This window comes from Misgurnus anguillicaudatus, chromosome 22 (genome assembly GCF_027580225.2).
Source record: "Misgurnus anguillicaudatus chromosome 22, ASM2758022v2, whole genome shotgun sequence".
Classification (NCBI taxonomy): Eukaryota; Metazoa; Chordata; class Actinopteri; order Cypriniformes; family Cobitidae; genus Misgurnus; species Misgurnus anguillicaudatus.
Window position 1 is genome coordinate 16,582,661 of NC_073358.2, and position 19,756 is coordinate 16,602,416.

The following is a 19,756-nucleotide window of genomic DNA, read 5'->3' on the forward strand; positions in this document are numbered from 1 at the left end:
ACTTGTGTTCTTGTGGACTTGTGAAACGTCATCAGTCGCGGCCCAAGTACTGTTCCAATTCAAAGTTCGCATCAAGCCCAAGTTCACATAAAATCCCCGGATGTGTTCTTGATCCGCCCATTTTATCGAGGCTGCATTAGAGGAGACTTGTGTGGACTTATGACAGCGAAGTTTCCCAGAATGCATTTCGCGTCAGAAGTTCGTTCTTCCGAGTCTGAACTTGCAAGTCAGAACTAGGAAGGACACAAGTCCGAACTTGGCGTACTTGGTATTGAGAAACGGCTGCAGTTTCACCCCAAACCCGAAACCGAACATCTCGCGAGATTTGGACGTAACTGTATCGTCTCTAGTCAGAACCAGCGCCAATTTAGGTCAGAAGCTAGTGGAGCTGCCTGGAAGTTGGTAGTTGAAGTAAGGTACTTTTTGTTATTTTTAACAACTTAAACATATAAATTATATTTCTAAAATACAATTTATATGATGGATATTATTTAAATAGGAGTTATTTTTCTCAATTTAAGCAAATACGTTTCTGTAATATAGATATTTTTATATTTTTGCACGAATGTTGTTATTGTTTAATCCTGCTGTAGTCGGTTAGGCGCGATCTGTTTACATTTAAACGCAGCAAAGCGGGAAGGTGCCAGAGGGTGTCTAAGTTGGACATTTATAACATTTTTTGGTTAATTTCTTGGAATATTTAACAAAATAACCTCATAAATACGAATTATTTGTCTTAAATACAATTTATATAATGTATATTATTTAAATATAACCAATTTTCTCAGCTTAAGCAAACATGTTTCTGTATTTTTACATGTTTTGCACGATTGTATTTGCTGCAGTCGGTTGTTTAAGCTCGAGTCCTAAAACGCAGGAAAGCAGGAAAGTGCCAGAGGCCATCGATCGGGAGCTGTTTAGGAGCTAACATTTAGGTAAGTTATTTTTTAACAAAATAACCTTAGATATATAATTACATTTCTTAGATGCCATATCAGTTTTGAGGAAATACATTAACTCATCGTATTACTTGAACACATGAATAATAACCTTCCTTCGGAGTTGAAAACATCTGTAATGTTATCTGTTATCTGTAACGTTAATGTTATTAAGTGCATTTTAAGCACAGATAACAAAATCACTCAATGTAACTAAATAAGGTGAACTAATTTGTACATATTAGATATTTTATTTTAGTATTTTTACTATAAGTATATTATTTCAAATTTTAACATGTGCTTATCTTACAGGTTTTCCTGGTGAGCCGTACTGTCTACATAAAGGTACATTTGATGCTTCTACATTTTATTCTGTACCAATTTAAAATGTTGGTTCTCATTTCTTTTTCAGAATACCTCACCATTGACTTTGTACTCTAATTATCTAAGAGTAACTGTTGGTGTGTGTCATGGAAAGGGACAAGTGGAATATTAATCGAAGTAACTTAAGGAAAAGGGCTGTTAAAAGAGTCAGACGCTTGTTTGAATCTTTAGATAATGAGGACATTAATGTTGAGCATCATACTGCAGTTGAGCATCATACTTCAGAAAGTTGTGTTGAACATGAAGGAGTTACTTCAGGCTTTGATTTGCCATCCATCTCTGTAGCAGACCGTAATGAGGAAAGTGAATCATTTGATGAGGATAGTCATATTGATGAAAGGGAATATCCTGCTAACGGTGATTAAGCAGGTTGTTTAAAAGACTGGGCAACAAATTTTGGAGTTTCATTGATTGCTTTGTCTGCCCTTTTGTCCATACTAAAGGTCCATCATCCTTCCTTACCAAAAGATGCCAGAACTTTACTTAAAACACAGACTTGCCATAGTGTTGCTTCCTTAGGGAGTGGATCTTTCTATTTTGGCATTAAAAAAATGTTCAGTCAAATTTTTGACAAGCTTAAGTCAGTTCAGAATCATCACAATTTCAGATTACAGTTAAACATTGACGGCCTTCCACTTTTTAAAAGTTCCGGTATACAGTTCTGGCCAATTCTGGGAATGCTCCAAGGTTACAGTAAGAATCCTGTAGTGATTGCTTTGTTCTGTGGGAACTCAAAGCCTCAGTCATTGTCAGAATATCTGAAAGATCTGATTTGTGAGTTGAAATCTCTGAGTGCTGGATTTGTTGTAAATGGCAAGACCTTTTTTTAACTGTGTCTTCAGTAATATGTGATGCACCTGCAAGGGCCTTTATTAAGGGAATTAAATCACACAATGGATACAGTGGGTGTGATAAATGTTTACAGACAGGCATTTACCTTAATAATCGGATGTCATTTCCAGAACTTAATGCTACAGTGAGAACTGATACATCCTTTTCAAATGCAGAGGATGAAGACCATCACATACAGCCTTCCCCATTTTGTGAAGCGTCTCTCCCTATGGTCAGTGGATTTCCCCATGACTATATGCATTTAGTGTGTTTAGGTGTGATGCGTCGGCTACTTGACTTGTGGATTGGCACTTGTGGAAAGTTGCATTATCGGATTTCATCCAGACAGGTGGCGCTCATTTCAGAAAAGTTGCTTGCTCTCAGAAGTTACATCCCTTCAGAATTTGCTAGAAGGCAAAGGGGCCTTGATGACCATTTATTTAATCCGGCTCTGCCTGTAAGTGTGTATTCCATGTTTATACTAATATATTTGGTTTTGAATTTGTATTAATGCGGACTTTATGTGCACTTAAAGGGATAAGTTCACCCAAAAATTGACATTTTGATGAATGCTGATTGTGAAGCACACAGCTTGTGTAAACCATTGACTTCTGTAGCGAATTAGCGGGAGGAGGGAAATAACGTTATTTGAAACACTATGAACCTCCGACCGAAACACTACGGGGATTCCCAAGGGAATCTTAGATTTTAGCTCAAAAGGGAATATAATTAACTGTAATTAATTATACAAGTTTATCAGGTTTTACCTGGCGTAGCAGAATTAATAATAACAATCAATTAATATGTTCGTCCACCGAAGACATATATCCATAATCGTATATTAACGTCTAAGAATTGTTAATTTCATGGCCTTTAAAATTAACCTTCTCACTGATATACAGTGCTACTCGCAGCGTGTAGCTGGATCAAAGGCAGAAATAGTGACTTTAATCTCATGAGCATTGAACACAGAAACAATTCAATTGTGAAAATGCAAACCGGTTTATTAACTATAAAATGAAGTACACATAACGACTAACTAAACATACACACATACAATAACATAAAACATAGATGAGAAAGTAAAGATTGAAAAAGCTAGAGAGAGAGAGAGAGAGTAAAAGATTGGCAAAGCACTATTGCTTAACATCTGCACAAACCATCGGAAAATCTCTAAGTAGCGCCTTAATTTTATAAGGGGTAAAGCTTAAACATCAGCGAGTAAAACAAGTTTATAAGTATTTGGCTCTTTGTGTTTTCGTTGCGAAGTTTCTGCTGCACGCGGTGCGAGCAAGGAGAGAGAGAGAGAGTCCAGATGTGTTCGTAAGATGTAGTCCGTTAAGTTGTTTCGTAGGGCGGATTGGTCCGCGTGGTTTTCCGAACTCTAGCGCAAAGTGCAAGCCAGGAAGACTGTCCCGAAGAAAGACAGGGCTCAGAGAAAAGATGATGAATCCGAGGGACTCTGGTTGAGTCTCAGCGAGTTTCCAAACTGCGCTGGCGGGTTACCTGGGTAACCGGGCGACTGGGCGCTCATGAGTGAACTAAGCCACTGACTGAGATACTGAGCGAATCGTTCGAATTGAGCTATTGAGCGAACTGAGCAATTGAGCTATGATGGCTTGGGCGATAGGCCGTTTTGACCTTTCACACGCCCAGCCCATTTTGGGTGTACGGCCAATGTGTGAAGTGTTCGATTGCGCGGGGAAACAAGCCTTTGTTCTTTCAGACAACACATTTGCGTAATTGCATAATGATACAAGTTTGTTCCCATAACTCTTCAAATCGATATTAAATGACGTTGATGCGGCTTATGGTAATATGATACATAGAAATGATTGGGAAATAAAGAGTAGATTAATTTGATACTAGACAAGACATGGGTTTAAGATCACGTTGAATAATAATTTCATACCTAAGATATGAACCATGCTACAGTGAATAAAATCTAACTAAAGTGTTAACACACAGTTACATCACACATGCATGATCATGCAGTAAAGGGATATAACATATATATACATTTAAACAGCTCATTGTGATCTTTGAATGTGGTTTCATCACAGACGTATAGTCTGTGACCCCAGCTGTGTCTCTGGCGATCGTCGAACGAACGGCTCTCAGGTTTCTCTGGTGGGTTTCCTTTGAAGCTCCTTTGAAGACTGCATTTGTTTTAATTGTCGCCCACTTTACAGCCTTGATAGGTGGTAGATATCTGGGTGATTGTGTTATCAGGACACAGGGTTATCTAAAGTCACAATTTTAGGGCTGTTTACGATCCAGACGCCAAATGGCCTCAATCTGACTCCGAGCCATCTGTTACACTTCCATAATAGGAAAAAATATGACCGAATTTTCATTTTTGGGTGAACTATCCCTTTAAGCCACCATTCACCTTTTAAACCACTTACAGTTAACTTTTTTATTATAGATAATGATGTTCATATTCTTAAGAGGATTCTTTTTCTGTTATAGTCAGACCATGTTTCACATAGTTGAGTTTCTGGACACCCAAGAAGTTGAAGTGGTGCCAGCACTTTGGGTTGCAGATGAAGTTTGTCATTGGCCATCTCACTACAAATCCGAAGAATTAGGGAAGGCCATACGAAATGAGGAACAGCCTGGACACATGTGGGATGTCTTTCGTGTTTGCATTTTATACTCAGCTGGTATGCATATCACATTTACGTTGGGGCTGTTTACACCTGGCATTAAAATGCATTTTGGTCAATCATAGTGGACGACATTACATATTAGGGCTGTCACTTTTTATTCGATATTCGAATATGAACCTAATGTGCATGTCAAGATAGAATCATAGATTTTATATAAAATGACATATTGTTTATAGTGTTAAATATTATTGCAGAATAAAAAGCTTGTGTTAATACGTTCGCATTATGAAATTAGCATGTATGAAGATTATTTCATAATTTTTACAACGCAACGTAAACTTTATATTAAACAACAACAGCATTTGTCTTGTAAACGGATTTGAAATGATCATGTGCTGACTGTCGCGCATCACACAGGCGACAAAGTTTAATTTCATCTCAAATATCAAATGGTTTGTGCTCTCTATCATTAAAAACAGTCAAGCAAACAGCACGCGCAGAGATAATGTACTTGTGAATGACGGCTCACAAACGCGCAGGATAGGCTATGTATGTGTGCTTGTTGTCAATAAGATTCTTTCTCACGAAACACGCTCAAGTGCGGGATATGTGTGCTTGTCAATGATGGGCGTTAAATTCGCGGAGTTTTCCGCTGAAATCTGCAGGCGCGGATTCCGTTTGGGCATATTTTTTCATATAAGTTGTTATTCATAAGTAATCCAGACAGTCCTGTTTATGACTGTCACTAATACATTTACGATTGAATCTCCATTACGGTGTGTTTTTTTTTATGCACACGGGGGGCACCTGGATATTCTAGTGTGTTGTCCTTAATTTAACACATCTCTGTGTTATTTTTAGAACAACACACTTTGTGTTGTTTTAACACATCTTGTGTTGTCCCTTTTATTTATATGAACTCTAAATCAGCACGAAATGACACATAATGTGTTACAATTAACACATAATGTGTTAAATAGTTTAACACAAAGCAATGTGTTAAAATTAACACACACTGGATGTGTTAATTTTAACACATTGCTTTGTGTTAAACTATTTAACACATTATGTGTTGTTTTTAACACATTATGTGTCATTTAAGTTTATAAAAAATAAAAGGGACAACTCAAGATGTGTTGTTCCAAAAATAACACAGAGATGTGTTAAATTAAGGACAACACACTAGATGTGTTGTCCTTAACTAGACACAAGATGTGTTAATTTAACACATTCATTTTAAGAGTGTAGCATCACAGGTAGTGCTTCTCCTTACATAATAATAATATAAGTGCACATTAGTTTTAACTTGTCATTTTTCTTGCTTTTGTTTTAACAACTCGCCCATATACCCTCTTTTGAAGTAATCAGGATAGAAATGGTCGAAAGTGGAGATAATAGACAGGTTTAAAGACCAGGTATGAATGATTATTTGCCTCTTTTGTCTACTTGTGATCCGATTGACCAAAATGCATCTTAATACCAGGTGAAAACAACCTCTTAGGATTCACTAATGTGAATAATCATCTTAAAAGATTTTTCTTATTTTACAGCAAACTACAAAACTGCTCGACTTAAACTACCTGAAGCAGAAGCCCACACTGACATTCAGACTGCTGAAGAAGATGAAGATGACAATCCAAAAAAGCGAAAGTGAATGTAAGTTGCTTCTTTTAAATGTTTCCATAAAACATTGAGTGTTTCCCACAGGATTTTGAGAGACTGTGGCGGTGATGACGTCACATGCCGATTAGCATGTGATGTCATTCTTTCATGTTTTACTCTTTGATCTGTCACACTATATTGCATTTTAACACAACTGAATGCTATTTCATGCTATTTCTGCATGCAACATGAGAGAGAAGGGAGAGGGTGCACGCTGTTAAGGCACTGCACGCAACGAGGAGCGAGGCGTGCTGAGCGCCCGCTACACTGAATTAAGACGTTTTAAATAGTAAAATTAAAATGTAAATGGGAATCATGAAAAATCTATTTGTGGCGGCCAGTGTTGATTATAAATCCATAAATCAATTTATAGGAAACACTGACATTTGTTTTATGGAATAATCTGTGAAGAAATTCAGGCATTATTAATGAAAAAGATTAATGAGAAAAGCCAAACAAAAACAAAAAGCCTAGTGCACATCCTGAATCACCAAAAATAGAATAGCAAAGTGGTCAGAGAAGGCAAGGGTCAGATCCAGGAGATGGTGTCATGATCAGGAGGGACAAGGAGAGACAGTCCACAACTACAATAAATCCACTAAGGCAAAATCAAGCACAGTTCAGGCATCCTTACCAGAAAGTATATACAGGAATCCTCTCGCAAAATGGACAAAATACACAAAGGACAAACAAGAGCCAATGATTTAAAATAGAAGAACCAATACTCTGGCACTAAGTGTGCATGCAGATAAAGACTTTATTGTATTGTTCATTTTCATTTGTAATTGGCAGAAAATCAAAAACAAAAGGCTACTACAATTAACTGTGACAAGAAAAAAATTATGTTTGCTAATGCCTGATGAAGGCCAGTGGACTGAAATGTTGTGTCTGATTTAAGTATTTCAGCAAGTATTTGTAGTGTGTGGGACTTTAAAGGTCACATTCTTCCTGATCCCGTTTGTAAACTTTAGTCAGTTAGTGTTAAGTTTGTGTGATAGCATAAATAATACCTGTAAAATGATAAAGCTCAAAGTTCACTGCCAGTTCAGGGTTTCCCGCAGCACTTTTCAGTTTGGGCGGCCCGCCTAAGCTGGGAAACCCTACCACCTTAACTAGGTTGTCCCCCAAAAAATGTCGCTGCACAAAAGGCCGTCAAGTGCATCTCGGAGAATAGTGTGGACGCGCTTCACACTGCGAGCGGGCACGCGCGCCACAGTTGATAAAACATTTAATTAATTATTAATCTGTTCATTTTCTGACATAGTTTCTTCAAAATGAAGTTTTTTTGAGTGTTTTAAATAAAAATATTTTCATCATAATGTCTACGCCCCGCCCCTTTGATTGCCATGCCCCCGGCCACCCACACAACCCTACCACCTTAACTAACAAATTTTCTGTGGGAAACCCTGCAGGTGATATATTTTCTTTAACAGAATTCCTGTTTAAATCCTAGAGCGAATGGCCGGTTTAGACTACAGTCCTCTACTACCCACAGAAATACGTCAGTCACCAGCTATGCTCAAACGGCTCTGGCTAAGCTAAGCTGCTGTTGAATCACAACACACTAAACAAACTACACAATCAGAACTCATTACGTATTTCTGACAGTGAAAACAGTGCTATAGAGATACGTCAATTGTGTGAAAAATAATGTGTTTTTTTTAACATGAACGTGTTTATTGCATACTGTAAACACTAGGGATTCACCGAAAGGAAAAATTATGACAGAAAACACTTAAAAATTTTAATTTAATTAAACAGATTAAATTATATGAAGTACTGCTGTATATATATATATATATATATATATATATATATATATATATATATATATATATATATATATATATATATATATATATATATATATATATGTATATATATATATATATATATATATATATATACTGCCGATTTTGAGATCTTATGACGGATTGAATGTCCAGGTTCATTTCCGTATACAGTATGCTTCACATATCTAAATGGCCAATAAAAAGTTGTGAAATCATGTCATCTGATTTTCACGTATATCCATTTGGTATCAAAGCTGTCAATCACGCTGCGTATCTCCCGCCCTGTGGAAGCATCTCGCCGGTCTCGTGAAGTTTCATTGAAGCTCAGCACTGGATAGCCGAATAAACAGCCTGGTGATACAATGACTTTCAGGGTAAACGTTTCCCCCCTGACCCCAGACGTACGTCTAGGAGTGACAAAATTACGGTAGGACTGTGCAAACGACCACTGCGTCCCAAACCGCCTACTTCTATAGTATATAATAGGCGAAGTAGTGCTTTTTACATACTATATAGTATGGAAGAAGGCTGTTTGGGACGCAGCGAAAGTATCTGTCTAGCATTACCATGTCAGTGTATTGAATCATTGTCCCTTCATAGTTTGCAAGAGACATTTAATACATTTATAATTAATATTAAATAAACTAAGCGTATATAATGAACTGAGCGTATTCATCTGTCAATATGAAACGCGACTTGGCCATTCTAATTAATGATCGGAAGAACTCGTATCGACCACCGTTACTGTAAAATATGCACGTATGTCCATTTAAACTTAATTTTGGTCAAATGTGGATTATTTCATTACACTGGCAGGAATATGGTTACATGTAAAGATGCCGTACCAAGTATGACAACACTACATTCAACTGCTTTTGAAATATTGTGTTTTTTTCACTTCTTGAAAAGTAACCGTTTCGGACATACATGAGTTTCATCGGGCAGCGACGATATAATATATATATATACTGCTTTGTATATAATGATGTTGAAATGCATTCTTAATTGACTGATATAACATAGTTTTATTTGCTGTTTCCCACTACTAGGTCAACCTTTCGATTACATACAACGTGAATGTAAAGATGCAAATGTGTGTGGGGCAATGCGAATAACGCAAATTGGGATTTGTTATTGCCGCAAACACGGGTTATTGGCCTCAAACACGTCTTCCAAAAAGTAGAAAAGAAGAGAATTTGCATGATACTTAAGGTAAATCCCACCAGTAAACTTTATTGAGGAACACATTTTTTGGTTTCTAAACAGCACAGAATGATGTTGGACTTAACAGTAGTGCAATAAGGTATAGCCTTTATTTACAATGTAAAGTTTAATTTACTAAGTACAGGTGTATAAAATTGCCAATTTATGTTTACCTGTGTTTTATTTTCAAAAAGTAAGAATTTACGTGTTCCCCAGTTTGAATGGAATATAATTTATATATATTTATATCTTTATTTAAACGGCAACTTCGGCGATCTGAACATTAATCTTTATTGAAAGTGGGTCATATTTGTAGTCGAAATGTAACATAAATTTAAAATTTGGTGCCTATTTGACAGAGAAAAGACAGAACATGACTTTAGGGTGAAAACAAATTAAAAACTCTACCAACTACTAAAAAAAACTACTACCACAATGCACAGCTCTGCAAGCCACCCCCATTAATCTGAATACCCCTTAGCTAAATTCTTTTGTGTATATACAAACCACGTTAGTATAAAAAAGTGAATATAAACACTCACTTTATAGTCAGATGTCCGTTCGTTACTGCAGGCTTTGGCTTCCAGTTTACAATTTTAAAATATGTATCCAGGATGCTGATGCCTGCACACAAACACGCCCTTAGGCAAAGTACATCTCTTCCCCGGAAGCATTCACCAAACAAACATCCATATCCCGATCTGATGCAGACGCGCCTCGGATCAGCCGAAAAACGGATTTGTGAAACAAACACGCCATGCAAAAGAGGAGCTACATTTTATGGCGTAATAGCACTTTTGGGAGTACTTGGACTCAGCGCAGTAACACCCTCCCTCTCCCATTATGAGAGGGAGAAGGGGAGCGGACTTTTCAGGCGAGTCGAAGTACTCCCAAAAGTGCTATTACGCCATAAAATATAGTTCCTCTTTTAAATCCGCTTAGAAAAGCGCTACGTTTTATTTTGTACCACCAAACTTGCTCGTATAACTACTCGTCTTAAATAGGAAAAACGTTGATGTGTTTGGTCACTTCTAACTTTATCTCTGATTGGTACCATTGAATAAATGGGGCTAAGCTAAATGCTATCGAAGCGTCACAGCGCGCTCCAGCGCTTACGTGCACGCACACAGATGATAAAGGGATGTATCAACAACTCTTAGTTAAGGAAATAACATATTTTCATTTTGAAAATGAGTAGACAATTCCTTTAAGATGATTTTTGCATTTACATAAAATAAAAGAGAATTGCAATTAAAACCATTTTCACTCTCCCTGTTCCTGTTACTTAAGCATAGAATAATATAAAAATACATTAATAGGCCAACTCATTAGAACCAACCGTAAACCATTGCAAAGAACTGAAATACGCATTAAACCGTGGATTTACCTGTATTGTTGCATCCCTAGTGTCAACCACATACGGAAATTCATAATTTACTCGCTCTCATGCTATACAGGTATTTTACTTTTTTCTTCAGCTAAACACAAACAAATTATTTTACAATTAAGTCATCTATTTTGTAATACAACATTTAAAATTTAGTGATGACAAAGCTGGTCATCACTATTTTTAGCCATTCTAAAATGCCAAACTGCCATAGCAGTGCTACTTAACTTGCAGTGATTAAATGTGATTTTAAAAACTTACCTAAAATATTTTTTTGTGACTCACTGGCTGCATAAAACCATAAAAATTGTGGGTTTATGCAAAGAATGTCATTATACGTTATGTGAAGAACATTCTCAGAAAATACAAAATTCATATCTGTAATATGTAAGAACATGTAAAATGAATGGGTGAAATCAAACTTTGATGCTTATCTAATTATTAGATTGTTAGAAATAAGCCTGTGGCTTGTTGCGTAAACTGCTTAGTTTTACAAAGTTAGTTATCTATTTTTTTCTTCAAGCTGGTCAAATTTAATTGGTCTAATTTGAAGCTGAGAAGTAAGACTGATTAGTCCTAGCTTATTTCTAGTTTGTCAGATTTGTCTTAACTTAGTGGTTATGTTTATGCAACTGGACACTGGTGTTCATAGGCAGGGTCAAAAATAGGACCACAATGCTGTGGCTTGGAGAAAACAGCGACAGTCTAGCAGCATTTTGGCAGCCAGCATGCAGCATTGAGAAATAGTCCTAACTGGGGAATTCTAAAATGCCTTTTTTAAAATTGGTTCATGTGTAATGTATTGAAATAAGTGTCAATGGCTTTTCAATTATCTTTTTCAGATTACTACCTTGAGTGTCATTGGAGGAGTTGACGTTAAGGACAGTGTTTGGCGACTTATGAAACACTGTTTTACCAACTCGTTTGCCAAACAGCTCAATTGGCGTGGCATCAATGGAAAAACAGCTTTCCATGGACTGCAAATGAAACATGTAATTACAAGTAAGTGTCACATGTATGCATGTCACCATGGGTCCATTATTCTGCTCTTGCATGTTAGATGGAGTACATATTTGTTAACAATACACAGAACATTGTATTAAAAACTGAATACAAACAAGATAGTTGTTAAAGTGCTTTTGATGCTGCTGGACAGAAGTTTGTCCCATATGTGACATCAACTTTACAGCTTATTTCAATACACAGGGTTCCTGCGGGGTCTTAAAAAGTCTAAAATTCAGAATTTTAATTTTAAGGCCTTAAAAAAATCTAAATCTTTTTTATCCTAGGTCTCAAATTTAATTTTCCCAATTCTTAAATTTCTTACCTTCGTTCATTCCCGAAAAGCGTTGTCCGCAGAAAATAAAATAGTAATTTAAAACGCTGAAGAACTAAACCAGTGGCAGAGGCCGAAAGTGTATTTCTCTAAAAAGAAACCTTTCGCACTTTGTCATAATCCACCCAAATCGTGCCATTAGCTATTTCAGGTGTTGTGATCTGACTGTATACTGTGTGTTTTGCGAGAAACAATCCTTAAATTTAGTTTTGTAAGGCAAAAATCTATTTCGGGAGAATTTAACCAACTTAGCACGTGGCTTACCCGAGCATTTGCCAGGGTTTGAAACTTAGAGGACCCAGAAGCGGAAAAAAAATCAACAAAGCTTTATTAAAAATTAACTTCAATGAGACGGGTTTGGTGTTAGCCAGGCTAGATAAATGCAGTAATACTGCCCAAATCACTGTAGCTATATAATGATGAGGCTTAGACGCTTAACGTTAGTCAGTTCGTGGAAGGTAATGCCGGTTAACATATAGAATTAATATGTCACATTTAATTACTATTTTTAACTGGTTTTAATGTCTTACAACAGAAACAGAACATTTATGGCGAATGACATTGATGTTGCATTAAAGTACAGTAAATGACAGTTCAGATAGTAGCAAAAACTTAAACACTAGTCTGGTTTTGAGAGCAGATGTGACATAATGATGTCACAAATATGCTAATTAGTACCTCAAGAATTGATTCTGAATCGAATCGGGGCCCTAAGAATCGATTCTGAATCGATTCATGAGGGTCCAAACAATTCCCACCCCTAGTTCTATCTGTATTTTGGGTTTTGAGATATTGAGCTTGTGCAAATTTTAATTAAAAGGATAGTTCACCCCAAAATAAAAATTCTGTCATAATTTGCTCACTCTCATGTTGTTACAAACCTGCATACATTTATTTTGAATACTATGGAAGTAAATGGGGTCCACAGACGGTTTGCTTACAAACATTTCTGAAAATATCTTCCTTTGTGTTTATTGGAACATAGAAATGTATGCAGGTTTGTAACAACATGAAGGTGAGTAAATGATGAAAGAATTTCTTGGGTGAACTATCCCTTTAAATAATATGACTTGTGTTTCAGTGCTGATTCTAACCTTATCTGACTAGAAATAGATTACCAGGTGTTATTATATTTAGTGCTGAGTGATAATTCGATAATAATTTTACTGATATAAACTTTTTTGATAAAACGATAAGGACAGTCCGATAAGTGATTGATAATGTTTATGCACTGTGTGTAATGTTGCACAAGCACTTCCGGATGTGGCACACGCTCTTGGTTTACAATCACAGTGTCAGTTAGAGCAGTGGTTCCCAATCCTGGTCCTCGAGGCACCCCTGCCGGGGGGTTTTGGATGTCTCCTTGTTTGACACACCTGATTTAGCTCAGCAGCTCGTTAGGGAGACATGTTTACCATTTTTGAAGGAGGCTGGTGAGTTGAATCGGGTGTTTTAAATAAGGAGACATCTAAAACTTTCTGGCAGGGGGGCCTCGAGGACCAGGATTGGGAAACACTGAGTTAGAGTAGTAGAGCCCTATGATTTTCGCAATGCGGATAACGCGGACAAAATCACGGAATCCGAAAGCGCGGAAACATTTTCTTGTGTGTAATGTTGGATGCACAAACAGGGTTCGCCGAACACAGCAGACGCCATGTATCAGCCACGCACACATCTGCACAGCTTTAAAAGTATATTTACAGGACATTTACAAATTCAGGAAACTGAGGAAAAACAGCAGATCACTGCAGTGAATATACTGTATGTGTGTGCGTTCCCACAGCAACGTGATGCTCTTGACATCCATTTATCAGCGTGTATAGCTCGTATATGTATAACACACGTGTGATCACTGAACTAAGTTTTCTTTTTTTGTTTAAGTGAACATAAACAGCTGGATGTTGCTCAGTATATTGAAACGTAAAGCAGTCTGTCTTGTGACAGTAGCCTGCTGCTTTCTGTGTCAGAAATGTGTTGATTTCATAACAAATATATTTACATTTAATACAGATGCCTGAACATTAAAACAAGATTTTGGTATTTGCATTTTTCATGTTCTGAGTAGTTTAAAACCATTATTAACTGTCTGGTTTTTACAATTATCACTCAGGAGCAAAAATCTGCCTTTAAATTTGACAGGAATAAAGATTTGTTATATATCATGATAATTATCGATATTGACTGATATAGAAAACATTTTCCTGATAATTTTTTTGGCCATATCGCCCAGCCCTAATTATATTATTCGTGTACATTAACCGATTCAATACATGGAAAAGTCACAGGAAAGTCAGTCCGTGTGTCTCAATTCGTTCCCTAGCTCCCGAGGTTGTGAATCAGTATATCGTGTACACAGGTTCGGGCACTGGTAAGGACCCTAGCTCACTTCACATTGGGACAATGTTCACTTATTTTTCTGTCACGTGGCTGCTTAAGCGTGTTGTAATCACTCACAGCTGTTACTCATCAACAACCAGCAAAACCAACATATCTCTGACTTAATTTTAAAAACAGTACATTGTGAAAAATGCTGTCATTATTCTCTTACATATCTGTGCATAAAATCGGAGGCATATAATTACGTTTTAAATGTAATAAATATATTTACAATTTTAAATAAATGTTATTATTTTAAATATTGAGTAGATTGTGGTTCCTTACTGTGTAGCAATGTGTGTTTATATTTACAACTAAAACAAACGTTTGTCTTTATAAAAGTTCTGTAACAGTTCATAAAGTTTATTGAGTGGATCATGTGATGTTCAGTTGGCGAGCTTCAGAAAAGGTCACGTGATTTCCGGTTAGGGAACATAGGCCCTGCGTTCCAGTTCGTTTTTTATGAACTTCCCTCGCTAACTTCCCTCAGTCTCGTTCACTCGGATGTACGTCATTGCTTACGTTGTACAATGCCCACTACTGCTAGAACACTTGAAGTGGGTTCAAATGGATCGCCCTAAGCCCTTGATCACATGGAAAGTGGAGACCGCCCCCTCCATGTGCAAAGCGCGAGTTGCTGAAGTGAAGTCACAATCGTGTTGCATTGTGGGATATGAAGCTGGATTAAGTTTACATATGAAGCAGACTCGCGCCCTCGGTCAAAATCGAGGGAGCGAGGGTCTGTCCATACAAACTTCCCTCCTCCACTTGACGAAATGGAACGCACTTCAAAAAAGGCGACAGGGATTCCCCCGAGGGGAAGTGTTTAAGGAAGTTTGTGAGTGTGTGTCTAAAACTGGAGTGGAACGCACCCAGGGACCATCGATGCTCACTGGTTTTTGCGTTGCATTGTGGGAATTTTTAGGGAACAAACATTCCAGTGCCCTGAACGGATTTTGCGATTGAGACAGCCCTTAAAATGGCCGACTCCCTGATCAGTGCCCTGACTACTGAACAAGGGAGCTGATTGAGACACACGGAGTAAAATACATTTAGGATCAGGGATATATAAAAATTTGAGTACATTTATGTATGGTAAATGTTATTAATTTGTTTATAAATTGTATTAATTATTTGGTTATGTTCTTTAAAAGCTACAAAATACATGTTTCCCAGATTAACAAAATATTAACAATAATATAATAATTTATTCTTTAAGTATTCATAGTATTCATACTACTAAAAGGAAAATGTGTATTTAAAATGATCTGACATATCTGTCTCAACGAAAATGAACCTACCACCAGCCACACAATGTAAACAGGAGAAGTTTGAAAAGGACATTGACGCACACAAGCGAGACAGTTTGGGTCGTCTTGTGTCTGTTCGGCAAAAACACATTTATTTTAAATTACCCGAGACCCAATGCTGCAATTATTGTACTCGACCCGTGTCCAAGGCACGCGTGAAACTTTTAGACCCGAACCCGATACATGTCTGGATCCGAACTTTACTTCCGGTTTCGTTTTTTTTTATGGTCTGACTAGTTGCTAAACTGATCTCTTGAACTCTGATGCCTCGTCGAAAATAACCAATGTTTTGGTTTCCTAGGTAATCTATGTGTTGTTTTTTGCTTGTTATATTAAAAAACTATGTTTAAAGCACTTGTTGTTATTTATTCTTAGCGGAGTTTACCGGAAGTTACGTGGGGACCACGACAGCCGCTTGTTTATGTTGTTACTGCTGAACCCGTCTATAAGATGAGGTTATTAGATTTTGAAAGTTCTGTTCATGTTTTCTGTTTTTTAGGTACTGTGAGAACTAACAGGCTCACAGCAACAGCCACCGATCAGGAGATAGAGTCTCATATTAAGAGATGGCTGCACCTCGCAGGTGACCGGGATGGTGGTAGAAGAGAGAGGGAGGAGCGACGACGGACTCAAAATCAAACCTGTAAGTCAGTTGAAATATCTATTTTGTAGTAGGGCATCCATACAATGTTGAATCAATGCATACATTTTCTCTTTTGGGTTACCTGAAAATAAAATGTATTTATGTTTTTATATTTTATTTTGTAAGTTTGTTTTAAAAAATTCTTAAATATTATTTTTTTTGTGCAATGTTTCTATTTCTAACTGAATCTGTTATTTTACTAAACAGTTTATTTATTTGCATATTCTTTAAAGGTCTGCACAATGACACTGATGGGCCTAATCAAGAACAACTGTTAATATGTTAATATGCTTATTGTTTTTGTTTTCCATAGTTTGTATTTTATAGTGTTTAGAGTTTTCTGGTGTTCAGAGTTTTTATAAAGTTGTTTTGTCTTTATTTTATTTTTACATGCTCTGTTTTATTTTCTTTGTTGGATCAAGTGTTTTGTGTTTGTTTATTTTATTACTTACACATTTTTTTTCTTGTATATGAAGTGTTTTATAAAGCGGTTTTAGACATAAAACTATAATGTTCATTTTGTGATTTATATTTTTTACTTTTCTGGACCTGCATTTTTTTTAAGTTGCTTTATGATTGTTTATTTCATTATCTATAATTTTTTGGTTTTGATTTACAAAAAATATTTGTTATAGTCAGTATTATTAAATAAAGCAGGTATTTCATAAATATTTATTGCTGTAAGACCATTTGTCATTTTGGTAACACTTTATTTTAAGGTGTCCTTAATACAGAGTAATTACCTCATTAAATACTTAGTAGTAGACTGTGTAATTACATGCAACTAAATGTACTTAATATGTAACTAAGTTATGGAACAGCATGTACTTACCGATTGTAATTATGCACATGTAATAAGCTGCAACTGTTACACATATGTAACAGGTTGAGTCTGTTACAAAGCTAACTACTGGTGTAATAAAAGGTCTTGTTACATATGTGTTACAATGTAATCATATTGAAAGTACTTTGTGTAGTACTATGTAATAACAAGTACCTACATATGTTACTAGTTACATAGTTCACAGTTTAAATACATGCATTAGCTTGTTAATTACATTTAAATAACATACTATTACACGGGGATAAGCTACGTAAAATAAAGTGTATCAAGAGTGTACTTAAGTGTACTTCATGTGTATCTACATACCTTATTCATCTGTAACGTAGTTTGAATCAACTCACTAGTTCACAGTTTAATTACATGAATTAGCTTCTTAATTACATTTAAATTACATAATATTAAACGGGGATAAGCTACGTAAAATAAAGTGAGTGTAAATCTAGAGTGTACTTAAGTGTACTTCATGTGTTTCTACATACCTTATCCATCTGTAACAAAGTGTGAATCGACTCACTGGTTCACAGTTTAAATACATGAATTAGCTTCTTAATTACATTAAAATTACATACTATTACACGGGGATAAGCTACGTAAAATAAAGTGTATCTAGAGTGTAGCAGAGCGACGTGATCTCATTAATTTCAATGGAAACCGGGTGACTTCCAGCGGCACGAGCGAAAGTGACGGTTGGCGACCGTATGGGCGTGTCCAGCGACTCGAGAAAGTTAAGAAAAGTTTAACTTTATGCAAATGTCGAGCGAATTTCGGGAGCGATGTTGTGGTTTCCCTTTTTCAGATGAAACAATCTTCAATCTTAGGTTTTGATTTCAAAGATGGACTTTATTGTCAGCCAAATAAAGCCGTGAGGAGATCTTGCAAGATCCACTAAAGTTTTACTGTACCCCAAGTGGTATATGGGTCAAAGACGAGACGTCACCATTTTGGTGTCCGCATCAAATATAATTTACAAAAGTGATTTTACATACAAAAAACACCTATAAAATGAAAGTAAAATGTCTACTTTTATGTTTCAAATAACTTTTGTGAAAATACAATGACCAAATATAAGTTTAATAATGAATCAAAGTGTAAAATCGTCATTCAGCGTAATGGTCCGGACTATGATTTCACTAATAGATTTTTAAATAAACGTATAAAATACCATGTTAAAAAAATATTTTCTTCCTTGGCATGTTCACATAAGTGTTGGCTGTTTTATATTAATAGGACTATGTGTTATTTTTTCGTTAAATATTGAAACAACTAGGGGACTTTTGTCCCGAATATGCAGTTTGTCAGAGGTCATTCAGTGTAACGGGATCAGGAAACCATTTTGAAATTAAATAAACAAACAATAGTCATCAAGCAGTCTGTGACATCATCAAAAGACTCCCTGAAGACCATGTGGTGATTCAGCAAGGTAAGTTTATTGCTCTTAAATATTTGATAATTTCACCTTTTCATAGTGTGGTATCTTGAGTTACAAAAACGACTGTCATTCAGTGAAATGCAAAAAAACACTTTTATTGATAGATTTTTTGAAAAATAAGTAGATGTTGTGAATAATGATGATAAACATTTCTGGTCAAGTTCATTGTTTGATATAGGTATCTACCCAGATAGCACACGTACGTCGCGGAGACGTCTGCTAAATATCGCTTCATCTTCTGTAGATCGGCCGCGAACATTGAAAAGTAAGACGTCTGCAATATCTCTGCAAGACGTCTTGGCGATGTCTTGAAACATTCGAAATTTTTACGAGCTGCATACATCTTCTGGAGATCTTGAATCCGAGCAAACGCAGACGAATCAGCTGACCGAAATGCTCAACTCATTTCATTGTTTACACTCATTTCTTGTTTAATTGTATTGAACACAAACAAAAAGATTGAAAAAAAAACCTCAGCTGCATATAATTAGCCAGTTTTTTAAGAGTTTTGCATTTAATTTGCATTCATAAAATATAATTATTATATACCCTACCTCGTATCACGTGTAACATAGAAACATGAAATCATACACTTATTTGCGTTTAGTCCAGTTTCACTTGCATATTTTGCAGTTCTGACGAGACGCCTGCATATAAATTGCGTTCATGTTTTAAGTGCAGAATAAGACACATAAAGGTACTCAAAGTACCTTGTACACAGAAATAATCTTACTGGCAACATTTTAACAAATACACTGTAACCAATAATGGACAGCAGTCTCTGCACCGTTCTTTAACATATATCTATATAGATGAAGAAACCTTATACAATGTTAAAACACATTATACATGTATTCATTTGACCAGGTATTATCCAGCATCACAGCATGAATTGTTTCGACAAGTTTGTTTACCAAATTAAATTTATGAAACCTATGTGCTGAATGTTCATTACATCCAGAACTTAACCAATATACTGCAAAGCTATGACATTTACTACCTGCTCAT

The 19,756-nt window shown here is 36.1% G+C and overlaps 1 long non-coding RNA gene across 1 annotated transcript; it reads left to right on the plus strand.

Moving 5' to 3' along the window:
- Positions 1–268: 268 nt before the first annotated feature.
- LOC141358814 (uncharacterized) lies at positions 269–17,146 on the plus strand. The gene is made up of 8 exons (XR_012365265.1): positions 269–411; positions 846–935; positions 1,251–1,283; positions 4,630–4,819; positions 6,316–6,421; positions 11,653–11,812; positions 16,332–16,475; positions 16,709–17,146. It is a non-coding gene; the product is annotated as an uncharacterized lncRNA (long non-coding RNA).
- Positions 17,147–19,756: the final 2,610 nt, after the last annotated feature.